The sequence below is a fragment of the Apium graveolens genome, chromosome 11, assembly GCF_009905375.1.
Source record: "Apium graveolens cultivar Ventura chromosome 11, ASM990537v1, whole genome shotgun sequence".
In the NCBI taxonomy this organism is placed as follows: Eukaryota; Viridiplantae; Streptophyta; class Magnoliopsida; order Apiales; family Apiaceae; genus Apium; species Apium graveolens.
Genome location: NC_133657.1, coordinates 79,755,415 through 79,770,590, shown reverse-complemented (window position 1 = coordinate 79,770,590; position 15,176 = coordinate 79,755,415).

Below are 15,176 nucleotides of genomic sequence, written 5' to 3'. Positions count from 1 at the left end.
ATCATAGAACTCATGGATGTTTATATATGTCTCTCTGTAGTGCTCCACAGTTCTCAACAGATTAGAGTTTCCAGGGTCTGAATAGTGATATGTTTCCGGTTTGTCCATTTTCTTCTTTGTTTCTTCCCATTTACTTCCTTTCCTGTTAGCTTGAAGGTATGTTTCTCTCTCCTCTCTGTTCCTTTTCCTTTGAATAACTCTTTGAATTCTTGCTCTGGATCTTTTTATTTCTTCTTGAATTTCCAAATAAGAGTGATTTATTTTCTCTGTGATTTCATAGGATAGACAGTCATCCGAGAAAGCATCTTCATCTTCAAATTCTTCATCCTATGTTATGATTATTCTTTCTTCTGTAGCCACTTTTTCAAATCTTGGCTCAAACCCTATCGGAACATCACTTTCATCTATTTCACCTTCTTCTAATTCTTCTTCAGAAAATAAGGGTGTCGGAGCATATATCTGAGACAGCAGATTTCTCTGAGTTGTAATGATTCTGCTCAGATGTCCTGATTGCTCCCCCTGAGATGTTGCGCTTTCTTTAGAGAATCTTTCCTTTAGGAGCACCCTTTCATCAATTCTCTCCTCTAACTCTTCCTTCATCTCTTCTTCAAATACATCATACGTACCAGTGGTCTGAAAGGCATCTTGAAGTAGATTAACAGCAGTGTCCACTTTTTCTTGTTTTACTACCCTTTTCTCCCCCTCAGTTGGGTTATCCTTCAGAGCTGGTGTTGATTGAGCATGTAAGGTCGAGACAGGGATCTCAAGAGAAGCAGGCGGTTGCTTACTGACTGAGGTCTTTGGCCCAGTACTGGAAAAAGCTGCTTCAAATGAGATCGGGATAGGCGCCTGCTTGCTAACTGAGATCTTTGGCTCAGTATTGGCAGGTGCTTTTCCTTTCCCTGTATGAGATAAAGATAGCTCAACGAATTCCCGCAAACTAGCGAATGCTGCTTGTTGATGTTCAAGTTGATTGGAAAGACTGGCGATTTAATGATCTCGGAGAAATAGTTCTGTCTGAAGGTGTTGATCTTTAAGAGCCAGCTGTTCCTTAAGATAACTATCTTTGAATGCTAGCTACTCTTTGAGATAATCTTTAGTGACGTAATTGGATAGATCTATAGGTGTTGTTTGGATGGTAGGTGTCTCACAGGCTTCTCGCAGTGTATCGCTCAACACTCTATCACTCGGTTTTGGGTCATGTGCGTCACTCATTCTCACAAGTTCACTCCTCTCAAAGCTCCGAGTTCCAGGTGTACCTGCAGAAGACACTGGAGCCATCCTTAAGGAGGTCAGCAGTGGTGCAATGGGAGTTCGCAATTCCCCATCGTTGTCCGAAACAAGTTGCTTATCATCAGGAGATAATTTGTCCAGAGTTTAAATCTCCGGAGGGAGCACTGGGGCCTTCATTTCTGACATCTGATCCCCAACTTCCCTTTGTATCTGTGAAGATACATTCCCCTTAGGCTCACCAGGTAAATCTGGTTCATCACCATTGGGTTGCCGATCCGCACCTACGTCGGATCCACTATCCGCAGATGCATCCAGGTTTATTAGTCCTAGGGAGGTAAGAGCTGTGCTAGATTTGGCAGCGATTACAGCACTCTCTCCTAACACCTGTGAAGGCAGATGATCCATTGAAGGACCTTGAACAGGATATTCTAACCGTAAAATGGTCGAATTCCCTGTTACCGTCAATAATTCCTCACCAAATAGTACTCTTCTAATTGACTCATTTAAAGATTCAAGAGCTTGGATATTGGATAAGGTGTTTGACTCGTTACAGGATTCCGTGGCTGACGAGCGAATTTCAATAGATCTACCTTGTTGAGAAGATAGATCTAGTAACTGTGTATGTGCCTTTTTAGCCAGAGAATCCTTTTGGGAAGATACCTGGAGGTTTGCAGATGTCTCAGGATGTTCACTACTTTGTTTCATAGGAGACAGAGCTGCGAGTTCACTCACAGTACCTTCCTTATTTGCTGCATCTAGTACAGTTTCTTCCTCAATTTGTATAGGATCCTTATACTCCAGGGCTTGAGCTAGGAGAGATGATGGTGTTTGGTTTGGCTCTAGAGGGTGGCTATGAATTTGTGGCATACCAAATTCACTCCCTAACCTATCTACTTGTTCAACAAGTATTTGTGTGTGCTGAGGATCAAGATGTAATTGATCTATGCTAATAAAATCAAAACATGCTTCAAAAGTATGACTCATAGAAGAAGTACCTATACCTGAGAAGACTGGTCTATAGACAGAGGTATTAGAATGAGTAGATTCAGCAATTTGATGTGGTGGACTAGCAGCTTCAGGTTGAGGTTGAGATGATTCTTCAGATTCAGCTTCTTGTTCTTGCTCAACTTCAGCCTCTGCTTGGTCACCATGTTCAAAAATAGGTTGATCTGCTTCCACATCCTCATCTCCAACAGGCTCATTAGAAATGTTTTCCTCTAGGTCATTTTCAGCTAGGGGTTCATCTGCAGCTATAGATGCATCTTCAGCTTCTTCTTCTTCTTTTTCATATTGAGCATTGATAGTGGCAAAGACATCTATCATGTGGTCTGTTAGGAAAGCAATATCTGAGTTTGGATAGTTCCCTTTCTTGTGGAGCTTTGTGACAACCAGTTGAGATAGGACAGGTGGATCTTGCATTAAGTCATTATGAGTGGATGTCTTTTGGGCTTCTGACAGTATTCCATTTAGCACTATCTGAAGAAACCTTGATATAGAATGAAGTTCTGATGATTTGATTGGTTCTCCAAAATGTGCTCCATGAATAACCTCCCAAAATTGATGCGAAGATTATTCGCGACAGCAACCCCAACAACTTGATTAAAAATAGTGAGTCCATGAAATCCAGCTGTCTTGGGAGACAAGCAATGAGACAATATATTGAAGAATAGATTCCATTCCTTCGGAAGATGACTTTTGTTAAAGTGCCTTGGTAAATCATCATTCGCTGTCATTGTGCTCCTTATTGCTCTGAAGAAGCTGAGTAGTTCCCAATCTTCTGGAGTGTCATCAAAGTTATCTCGAGGTAACTGAAGATGTTCATTGAAATCATCCTCTGTAATTCTGATGGTATCATCATCAATGTCAAAAGAAAAAGCTAATTTTTCATCTTCTGAAAAGTTTATAGCTGTTGTGTGTACATGCCTGAGAAGCTCAACATTCAATTTCACGTTAGTCGTTAATGCGAAGCGCACAATTGAGTGTTCGTTTAAAAAACGGATCCAAGTTTCAAAATGTACCATTTTCACGGGATCACGTTCAATAATAGAAACAAAATTTGTTTTTGGAATCTGAATATTATTTGCCATTTAAATAAAATGAGAATAAAGTTTAGATTTAAAACAAATTAAATTGAGCACCTCGAATTATTAAAAGAAATAAATAGACTCTAAATTAAACATAATTTTAAATTTTAAGAAATGTCCAAACAAACCCTTACTGGATTAACCAAACACGGCCTTAAACAGTTAAAGATAGGGTAATTCGATCTGCAAATATAACCGATGAAACTGATTGATTTTGATATCAAATTACTCCTTGTGAACTGGGCAATCCAATACTGTAAAAATTAGAAATTTTGACAACACTTAGTTAGGGTTTTGATCAACAAAAAATTCTCTCCTGCGATGGTAATGCTGTGTGTATGTAGAAGATAACCAACCCGATCGTGTATATATACATTAACAGCAAAACAATCTAAAATAATCAAAGGAGCTGTGTGGCGATCCCTCTCTGTGGCGACCACTCTCTGTGGCAACACAGAGTACAGGACTTAGAGAAATTCTAAGTCAGATCTCTGTGGCGACACAGTCTGTGGCGACACAGAGTACAGTACTTAGAAAAATTCTAAGTCGGATCTCTGTGACGACACATTCTGTGGCGACACAAAGTACAGTACTTAGAAAAATTCTAAGTCAGGTCTCTGTGGTGACACATTCTGTGGCGACATAGAGTACAATACCTAGAAAAATTCTAAGTCGGATCTCTGTGGCGACACATTCTGTGGCGACACAGAGTACAGTACTTAGAAAATTTTTTAAGTCACAATCCTTTGCTACTGATTTATTTTGAACATCTTTTAAATATTGAGTTATTAAAAAGAATGTTAAAACAATAAATCACAATTATTTTTCACTACTTCTACAAATATTATCATTAAATTGATAACACTATATTTTTGTGAAAAATGATTATGCTGCAATATATTTAATTTTAATGTCAATGAACCCCTTTAAATATTAATTATCTAAAGTCCACTGAGATCAAATTAAATAGATTTATCAATATGAATGTGCTCAACCACATATATATTTTGTATGTAAGCACAAAAATGATTGAATTACGAGAAATAATTAATGGCATGTAAATTCAGATGTCCTTAATATATAGAATTTAAACAACAAGTGAATTTAACCAGATTAAATTGCAGTTATTGACTTCTAAAATTAATTAGAGATATTTAACATCCCAAGTTCACTAACCAACTTAGAGAAAGTGTTTTCATCAAGTGGTTTGGTGAAAATGTCTGCAATTTGATCCTCTGTAGGTACAAAGTGTAACTCCACAGTGCCATTTGTGACATGCTCTCTGATAAAGTGATACCTGATATCAATGTGCTTTGTCCTTGAGTGCTGAACTGGATTGTTTGAGATTGCTATTGCACTTGTATTGTCACAGAATATTGGAATCTTTGATACCAATAGACCATAATCCCGGAGTTGGTTCCTCATCCACAAGATTTGAGCACAACAGCTTCCAGCAACTATGTATTCAGCTTCAGCAGTTGATGTGGATACTGAGTGCTGCTTCTTGCTATGCCAGGATACCAATCTTCTTCCAAGAAACTGACAGCTTCCTGATGTACTTTTTCGGTCAATCTTATAGCCTGCAAAATCTGAATCTGTATAGCCAACTAGGTCAAAACCTGTACCTTTAGGTTACCAAATTCCAAGATTTGGAGTTCCCTTAAGGTACCTAAATATTCTTTTAACAGCTATTAAATGAGATTTTTTTGGTTCAACTTGAAATCTAGCACATAAGCATGTTGCAAACATTATGTCTGGTCTACTTGCTGTGAGATAGAGTAATGAGCCTATCATACCTCTATAGCTTGTGGTGTCAACTTTCTTACCAGTTTTATCCTGATCAAGCTTGGAGGCTGTTGGCATGGGAGTCTTTGCTGGAGCTGAATCTTCCAGATTATACTTCTTAAGAAGTTCTCTGATGTACTTAGATTGATAAATGAATATCCCATCTTTCCTTTGACTCACTTGTAATCCAAGAAAGTAGTTCAACTCTCCCATCATACTCATCTCGTACTTACTCTGCATTAGCTTAGAGAATATCTTGCAAAGATCATCATTAGTAGAACCAAATATAATATCATCAACATATACTTGAACTAATATTATATCAGATTTATGCACTTTGTGAAACAGAGTTTTATCTATGACACCTCTAGTGAAACCATTTTCAAGTAAAAACTCAGAGAGAGTGTCATACCATGTCCTTGGAGCTTGCTTAAGACCGTAGAGAGCTTTGAATAGAAAGTATACAAAATCAGCCAAATTTGGATCTTCAAAACCAGGTGGTTGTTCCACATACACCTCTTCTTCTAGCTTTCCATTCAGGAATGCACTCTTCACGTCCATTTGATAAACTTTGAATTCTGAATGTGATGGAATGCCAGAAACATCCTGATTGCCTCAAGTCTAGCTACTGGTGCATAGGTTTCATCATAATCAATACCCTCTTCATGAGAGTAACCTTTAGCTACCAGTCTGGCTTTGTTCCTCGTTACAATGCCATCTTCATCTAGCTTGTTCCTGAATACCCATTTAGTGCCTATCACTGACTTGTTCTTTTGTCGGGGTACCCGCTTCCACACTTTCTGCCTCTCAAACTGATTGAGTTCTTCTTGCATTGTAATAACCCAATCTGGATCTTCTAGTGCCTCATCCACTTTCTTAGGTTCCATTTCTAAAAGAAATCCTGAGAAGTGGCATACATTCTGAGTGGCATGTCTAGGTCTTACTCCTGTGTCAAGTTCACCAATGATCAATTCAAAGGGATGGTCTCTGTTCCAAACTCTTTGATGAGGCAGATAAGATCTTGATGTTTCCCCTTGTTCAGCCTGATGTTGAGTGTGAACTGTAGATCCTCTTCCTGCTCCCCCTGAGTTGTTGTCACCATGACTGGATGATTCTGATATATTTGTAATGGTTCTTGATGGAGTTCCTGTATGATTATTATGATCATTATTTCCACCATTACCATCGCTTGATCCTGAATCAGCATTGCCCTGAACTGCAGACCCAGTTCTAGCAATCTCAGGTTCTATTATATCCAAAGGATCATCTGATAGATTCTCAAATTCCAGAGATTCATAATTCTTATCTCTCTGCAAGCTTGCCAACTTGGTGTCGTCAAATGTTACATTAAGGCTTTCAATCACCTTCTGATCAGAAATCATATAAACCCTGTAAGCTTTAGATTCCAGAGAGTAGCCAAGAAATATACCTTCTTCTGCTTTAGCATCAAACTTTCCTAGATGTTCATTTCCTTCCTTTAGCACAAAGCATTTGGCACCAAATACGTGAAAGTATTTCAGTGTAGGTTTCTTGTCAGCCATAATCTCATAAGGAGTCTTGTCATGATCTTTGTTGATCAGGGTACGATTTTGAGTGTAACACGCTGTATTGACAGCTTCAGCCCAGAAGTAGGTGGGAAGTCTTGATTCACTTAGCATAGTCCTTGCTGCTTCAACCAAGGTACGATTCTTCCTTTCTACTACCCCGTTTTGTTGAGGAGTCCTTGGGGCTGAATACTGTCTCGAAATACCTTTCTCCGTACAAAATTCATTTAGAAATGCATTCTTGAATTCTGTCCCATTATCTGATCTGATCTTTCTGACAGGTAATTTCGCTTCCAACTCAATCTTCTTTATATGATCCACTATTAGCTGAGGTGCTTCATCCTTGGATTGTAAAAACAACACCCATGTGTACTTGGAGAAATCATCGACCATTACTAAAGCATATTTTTTCCTTGATAGTGACAATACGTTCACTGAACCAAATAAATCCATGTGAATCAACTGAAGAGGTTCAGTTATACTTGTCACTTCCTTGCTTCTGTGTGAGGCTTTCTTTGATTTCCCTATTTCACATGCTTCACAGAGTCCTTCTTGACAGAATTCCATCTGTGGTAGTCCTCTCACTAGTTCTCTCTTGATTAGAGAGTCCATTGTCTTGAAATTTAAGTGCGAGAGCTTCTTGTGCCATAACCAACTTAGATCTGATGAAGCTTTGCTGTAGAAACATATGCTTACTCCATCACAGGTAGACTTCAAGTCAGCTATGTACATATTACCTTTCCTTACTCCATGTAAAGCAAGCTTCTCATCTTTCCTGTGGGAGATCAAACATCTTTCTGTTCTGAAATCAACATTGTATCCCCTGTCACAGAATTTACTTATACTCAGGAGATTATGCTTTAATACTTCCACAAGAGAGATATTCTCAATAATGACATTTCTAATTTTCAAATTGCCATATCCCTTAGTAAATCCTTTGCTGTCATCTCCAAAGGTAACTATAGGGCCAACTTTCTCAACCACACCTGTGAGCAGGGACTTTTCTCCTGTCATGTGCCTAGAACACCCACTGTCCAGAATCCACATGATCTTTTCTTTTCTTACCTTACCCTGCAAACACAGATTGATTAAGAAGACTTTGGTACCCAAGCTTTCTTGGGCCCTGAAGGTTTAGGGGTAGAAACATAATCAATAATTGAACCTTTAACAGGCTAGGCTTTCACTATGGCTGGCTCCTTCTCAGTGTCAGTCTTAGCAGAGTTGTCATACTTAGAGATAGGAGTAACAGTCTTGTCTTGTGTATGCTTATTACTCATGCTTGTCTTAGTGTCGATGCAAGTGCTAGAAGTTGCATGAAAAGCTTTAAAATAATCAGACATGGTAATAAATGCACATGGCATACATCCAACTATACCACAAGGTTCATGAAAACTAGGCATGTTAGGCATACTGGAAGTTGCAATAGATTCTACTTTACCTTTAGTGCATGCATGTGTAAGATGTGCAGCAGAATTGCAATTATTACATAGCTTCCTAGATGCAGATGAGGAAGATGCAAAATCGGATTTCTTGTTAACACCTACCTTGCCATTCCTGTTCTTTTTAGTCATAACCTTAGCACTCTTACCAGTCTTAGGATTAACTATAGGTTCTGGTTTCTTAAGAGTTTTAGGTTCCTTTCAATCCACCTTCGTACCTAGGTCAGCTATGGATTTAGCTTTCGTAGCTGGAGCCTTAGGAGTCTTAGGGGATTCCTCTATCTTCTCTCTATCTTCAGCAATCAATTCCTCATTGATCAGCAAACTTACTTCATCCAACGGTTCTGAAACAGACTCAGTGAATAGGGAGATACAGCATCCTTAATAACATATGGAACCTTTTCTGAGACAAACATGTTTATCTCTGATGTGCCACTATGCTTCTTACTGTTCAGCTTAGAATAGTCAAGTCCTATTGAAGTCTTAGATTTAAATCTTTGACTATCTATTATCTCCTTCTGAGTCAGAGCTGCATTCTTAAATGCCTATAATTTCTTTTCTAAGTCAGCAATTTGGGTTCTAAGAATGGCCTCTATGTCTGCATTGCACTTAACCTTATTCTCTAGATATTCATTCTTTTGCTTAAGATCTTCTAGTCCAACTACAAGCAATTCTAGTTCATCATTCCTAGAGGTTAAACTCTCAGATTTAAGAACTAACTTATCATTTTCCATTTTATATGCAAGCATGCTAGTATGAACATTATACAATTTTAAAGTAAGTTCATGCACAGTAGATTTGTATTCAGATACAGACATTTCTATAGTGGTAAGTTCAGGAACCTGAGATGATCATGGTGATTCCTCTGCAGAGTCTGCCATGAGAGCCAGATTTACATGCTCTTCCTCTTCATCTGAATCAGTATCATCCTAGATTTTTCATTCAGCGATGTAGGCTCTTCCTTTTTCCTATACCACATAAGCATTCAGCTTCTGTTTCAGCTTTTCATTCTTCCTTTTCAGATCTTCATAAGTTTCTTTCTTTTTATAGGAATCATAGATTTTGCTGCCTTGGGCTTTCTGCAATTAGATGCAAAGTGCCCTAACTCATTGCAGTTGTAGCATCTGGTTTTGCTCTTGTCAACCCAGCTTGACTTGTAGCCTCCTCTGGAGCTTGACCCTGATGAGTAGCTTCCTTTATGAAATCTCCCTGATGAACCCCTTGGTTTGTAGTTGGGCTTTTTTCTGAATCTAACATGACTAAACTTTGCAGCCATGTAAGCCATAGATTTGTCCTCCAACTGTTCAAGTTCCTCTTGAGTATAGAACTCACTTTCATCTTCTGGCTCACCATGAGTAATTTCAGCTACAACAATTTCTTTAATTGTTGAGGAGGGTGTAACCTTGTTTTCTTGAGATTCTGGTTCATGAGCTACAAGTGCAGTGGTTTTTCAAAGTGCCGTACTCTTACTGTCAACAGAACCAGGTCCATAGATAATGGCTCTTTGCTCTTGCTCCAGCTCATGTGTTCTTAACTTACCATAGATCACATCCATGGACATAGTGATAATATCTGATCTTTCCCTGATTGAAGTGTTCTTTTGTTCCAGGTGAACTGGGAGCGTCAGCATAAACTTTCTGTTAGACTCTCGTATGGGGTAGACTTTCTCTTGCAACTTTAATTCACTTAACAATCTTGTATATCTCTCGAAGAGTGAAGACAATGCTTCTCCGGGTTAAAGTTTGAATGCCTCATACTGAGTCGTCAGAATATCCATCCTGTTTTCTTTGACTTCCTCTGTTCCTTCCATCAAAAGCTCAATGGTCTCCCATATATCTTTTGTACTTTTACTTCCTAGAAGCTGATGGCTCATATCATTATCGGTCGATTCCACAATTATGAGTTGAAGACTTGTGTCCAGATTTATCAACTTCTTATCGGTTTCCGTGTATTTAGACGGATCCCTGGGAGAAGATATGGAAGGAATTCTTATACCAGTTGCAGTTGTGGATTCAGCAATTACTTCCATCGGAACATAAGGTATATTCAGTAGTATCCCAATGTAAAGTGGATTCGAAGCTTTCATAAATAGCATCATCTTTTTCTTCCATAGGTTGTAATTATATCTGTCAAATGGAGGAACCTTTATGCTTCCAATTCTTTGGTTATTCATTTTCTTGGCGGAATTAAATTATTTAAAATTCAAAAAATTTCAAGAAATGAGAATTTTTGAAAATTAAAAAATTCAAGAATTTTTCAAGAACTTGTTTCTTTTTCCGGATCTTGATTTGTATGTCAATCAACAGGCTCTGATACCAATTGTTAGTCCCAAAGTATCGTAGAAGGGGGGGTTGAATACGATACCTACAATCTTTTTCGATTCATTTTAAGTTCTTCGTTAAAAGTACGGAATCAAAAACAATACAAAACAATTCGAGGAATATATTGTTTTATTAATATAAACCTTGAGGTTGCTACAATCTAATCAAAGTATTGATTAGCTACAATAAATTCAGCAGCATAACATTGTGTTTACAAGGATAATAAATTCAAGCTTTAATGGAGCTCTCGTAAACTGTCTGTGTTTGCTGAAGAAGATAACTAACTGTATTGAATAACATTCACTTCAGTTTTATAGTCTTTTCAAAATTAAATGAATAGCTGGCCAATTCATGTCCACACAAATCATTTAACTTTGCTGCATTTAACTCAGTGAACAACACCTTATGTGGCGACAAAGTTCCTCTGTGGCGACACCTCTGTGGCGACACAATCACCCTGTATAGCCTTTGTGGTGACAGGTATGTGGCGACACCTTCTCCTGTATGGTCTCTATGGCGACAGATCTGTGGCGACAGTTTGTCTTATAATACTCTGTGGTGACAAGCTCTATGGCGACACCTTCTCCTGTATAACCTCTGTGGCGACACACACTTTCCCTGTATTGCCTTAAGAAATTTGTTCCAACACCTTCTGTGGCGACAGGGGCTTCTGTGGCGACAGAGGTGCCTTAGAGCAAATCCTTTGTGGTTACTTCTCCTGTGGCGACAGGGGTTCCTTAGTGTCTTTACTTAGAATATTTTTGGTTCTTTGTCAAGTCACTCTTCAGTGTATCAATCATTTTTCTTCTGTTAATTGAATCAAAATACTTCCTTGAAATGCTGATGTTTGGTGCACTGGTCTGGTTCACAAACAACTAGCCTTGAGAGGATCCTGACTCAGTTTGTCTTATGATTCTGAGTTGATACATACTAATGTTTATCCACTGCTTCTTTCACTGAACCCTTGATTTGTAACACTTGAAGTCAATACATGCAGCTGATACTTAAAGCCTCTTGATGTCTTATTCTTCATGGCTGCTTGAACATAGTAATGAACTTCTTCCCATGATCTGTAGGAGAGCTTAATGAATCAATAATATCATTTGGTTCTTTGTGTTTATCCTGTTTTCATTTGAAGGGTTCCTGTGCTTCACAGTTTAATAAAGTTTATCTGTTTCTGTTTTCATGTTGAGTTATAAATCCTCGATTACATGTTACATTACATTATGCTTTACAAAAGGAAAGAGAGATTATCAGGACTTGGACTAACTCTGGCAGAACAACTCAGAATTTGTTAAGTAGTGGAAACTGGAAAGAGGGGTTAGGTTATGGAGATGATAAGAATGATAAAGGAACTGTGGAAACTGAGCCTATAGTTGTTAAACAAAAGCCAAAGGTAAATCCTGTTAAGTTTGTAGCTGTAAAGTCTGATATTGATAAATCAGAAGTTAAAGAGAAATTAACTTCTTACAAACCAAAACAGGATAAGCCAACTGTAGTTAACATAGGCTTAATGACTAAGAAGCAGCTTAAGCATAAGCTAAAAGATGTTAAGAATGTAAACAAGGTAAAGCCACCTAGGAAAAATAGGAATGGAAAGGAAGGTGTGAATAAAAGTAATGATATAAGCCTGTTCCTAATGCTCCTAGAAAGAAATGTTATAACTGTGGAAACTATAACCATCTGGCTTCTTTTTGCAGGAAGAATAAGAACATAAACTCCTTACCTTCAAAATCAGAAGTTAAGAGTCAGTCTGTTAGATATAGGCAACAAAATCCTTATTTTCATTGTGGTAGTTTATGGCATTCCATTTATACTTGTAAGGAATATCATAGTTTGTATTATGATTATTATCAAATAAAACCTTCTTTAAAGAAAGTTAGCATTGTTCCTTCTAGTGTAAGTTCTGATGCAAAGTCTGATAATGTAAATTCTGATAAGAAAACTGTTAACATAAATTCTAATGCTAAATCCGCTGCAAATGTTAACAAACTTAATAAGGCCAAAGGATCCAAGCAAGTCCGGGTCCTTAAAACTAATCATTAGTGGTCTTTGTGATTGCAGGGCAACAGGAAAAATATCCTAGTTCTGGACAGTGGATATTCAGGACATATGACTGGAAATAAAGCCCTGCTATCAGACTTTGTGGAGAAAGCTGGCCCAGGTGTTCCTTATGGAGTTTGCAACATGGGAAAAACTCTGGGATATGGCAATATCAATCTTGGGAATGTCATCATTGAAAAAGTAGCTCTTTTCTCAGGACTTAAACACAATTTGCTGAGTGTAAGTAAAATCTGTGACAGATGTTATCATATGGATTTCTTAGAAGAACACTATGAAGTTGTAAGCAAATCTACAGGCAAAGTTGTTCTGAAAGGATACATGCATGGTAACATTTATGAAGCCAAGCTTTCAACAAGTACTGATGGTTCTCCAATCTGTCTGTTAAGTAGAGCATCAATTGAAGAAAGATGGAATTGGCACAAGAAACTCTCTCATTTAAATTTCAATAATATAAATGAACTAGTCAAGAAAGATCTTATGAGAGGACTGCCAAAATCAGTATTTGCTCCTGATGGCCTTTGTGATTCATGTCAGAAGGCAAAACAAAGAAAATCTTCATTCAAGAGCAAGAATGAATCTTTAATTCTTGAGCCTTATCACCTACTACATGTTGATCTATTTGGTCCAGTGAATGTCATGTCTATTGCAAAGAAGAAATATGCTATGGTCATAGTGGATGAGTTCACCAGATACACATGGGTGTATTACTTGCACACTAAAAGTGAAACTGCATCTATCTTGATTGATCAAGTCAAACATCTGGATAAATTGGTCAAAGACTCTGTGAAAATAAAAAGAAGTGATAATGACACTGAGTTCAAGAATTTGATTATGGAAGAGTCCTGCAAAAACCATGGAATAAAGCAGAAATTCTCTGCTCCTGAAACTCCACAGAAAAATGGAGTTGTTGAAAGAAAGAATAGAACTCTTATTGAAGCTGCATGAACTATGCTTGATGAAGCAAAGTTACCAACCTATTTTTAGGCTGAAGCTGTGTAGACTGCTTGTTTTACTCAGAATGCAACACTTATCAACAAGCATGGAAAGACACCATATGAGATGGTGAAGAAAAAGAAGCCAAATCTGAAGTATTTTCATGTATTTGGATGCAAGTGTTTTGTTCTTAAGACTCATCCTGAACAGCTATCCAAATTTGATCTAAAAGCTGATGAAGGAATTTTTGTTGGATATCCACTTTCCACAAAAGCCTTCAGAGTCTACAATTTAAGAACAAGGGTTGTCATGGAATCTATCAATGTCTCTTTTGATGATAAGAAGATTATTGTACTTGAAGATTTCAATGATCATGATCAGCTGAGATTTGAAAATGAAGTTTTAAATTCTGATTCTGTAAATCCTGATAGTCTAAATCCTGACAGTCTAAATCCTGATACTGCAAACTCTGATGGATTAAACTCTGATATTATTGAAATTGTGGTGACTATGCCAAAGTAAGATGCACCTGTACAGGGGGAGCATATTGAAGATCCAACCACATCTCAAGAAGCATCAGAATCTATAACAGGCTCTTCAAGTTCTGATTCATCAAGTTCTGATGGGCCAAGTTCTGATAATTCTGGAAACTCGTGTTCTGATATTTCTGGAAACTCAAATTCTGAAGGATCCAACTTAGAGAGTATAATTTCAGGGGGAGCATCAGAAAATGTTGATGGAGACAACATGGATCAAGGGGGAGCATCCAGTTCTAGAGAAAACCTTCCATCTGCAAGGAAGTGGACTAAAGCACATACACCTGACTTAATTATTGGAAATCCTGATGTAGGTGTCAGAATTAGAACAACTACATCAAATGAATGTCTCTATCATTCTTTTCTTTCTCAGACTGAACCAAAAAAAGTGGAAGAAGCTCTTCAAGATGCTGATTGGGTGCAAGCAATGCAGGAAGAGTTAAATGAATTTGAAATAAATAAAGTATGGACCCTAGTGCCAAGACCAAAGAACAGATATGTTGTTGGTAGAAAGTGGGTGTTCAAAAACAAAATTGATATTGATGGCATAATTACAAGGAATAAAGCAAGGCTGGTTGCAAAAAGATACTCTCAACAGGAGGGAATTGATTATGATGAAACATTTGCACCAGTTGCTAGATTGAAAGCCATAATGATATTTTTGGCTTATGCTGCTCACAAAAAGTTTACAGTATTTCAAATGGATGTAAAAAGTGCTTTTCTTAATGGAGAATTAGAAGAAGAAGTATATGTTGAACAACCTCCAGGTTTTGTAGATTCAAAATTTCCTCATCATGTCTACAGACTTGATAAAGCACTTTATGTCCTTAAGCAAGCTCCAAGAACATGGTATGAGACATTAACTCAGTTTTTTCTGGAAAGTGGATTTAACAGAGGGACAATTGACAAAACTTTATTCTATCTCAACCATGGAAAGTACTTACTTTTGGTGCAGATATATATTGATGATATCATTTTTGGTTCTACAAATGACAGACTTTGTAAGAAGTTTACCAAGCTAATGTAGTCAAGATATCAAATGAATATGATGGGAGAAAGCTATTTTCCGGGCCTTCAAGTCAAGCAGAATGAAGAAGGAACTTTTATTTGTCAATCTAAGTACACTAGAATTTTTTTGAAGAAGTTTGGAATGCAAGATTGTTCAAGTGCATCCACTCCTATGACCACTGCAATAAAATTGGATAAAGATACTGGTAAATCAGTATATATTACTGAT